The sequence below is a fragment of the Etheostoma spectabile genome, chromosome 14 (genome assembly GCF_008692095.1).
Source record: "Etheostoma spectabile isolate EspeVRDwgs_2016 chromosome 14, UIUC_Espe_1.0, whole genome shotgun sequence".
In the NCBI taxonomy this organism is placed as follows: domain Eukaryota; kingdom Metazoa; phylum Chordata; class Actinopteri; order Perciformes; family Percidae; genus Etheostoma; species Etheostoma spectabile.
The window spans coordinates 21,185,130-21,185,385 of record NC_045746.1 but is presented as its reverse complement, the minus strand read 5'-3'; the positions used below and the strand labels follow the sequence as shown (position 1 = coordinate 21,185,385).

At 26.2% G+C, this 256-nt stretch overlaps 1 protein-coding gene across 3 annotated transcripts in view; it reads right to left on the bottom strand.

The window, feature by feature from the left end:
* col22a1 (collagen, type XXII, alpha 1) overlaps positions 1-256 on the bottom strand; it is a 99,729-nt gene that overhangs the window by 75,877 nt on the left and 23,596 nt on the right. The gene's annotated exons all lie outside the window — the stretch shown is intronic.

Here is a 256-nt window from a genome sequence, read left to right as displayed (position 1 = left end):
CCGTACTTTAACTGTAATATGCAATTACTTTCCACTGCACTTTAATTTGGATAGCTTCTGTCCAAACTTTATTTGTACTACCTTTAAATCCATTGTTATACTGTTCATTTTAGCCTAACTTATTATATATATATCTATCAGTAAAAATTCTGTTTATATTAATAGCCATCTGTATATATATTTGTATTACATATTTACCTGTAAAGCTTGTTCCCAATACTTGTTATCTATATATTATATTCATAGGACAAATCTA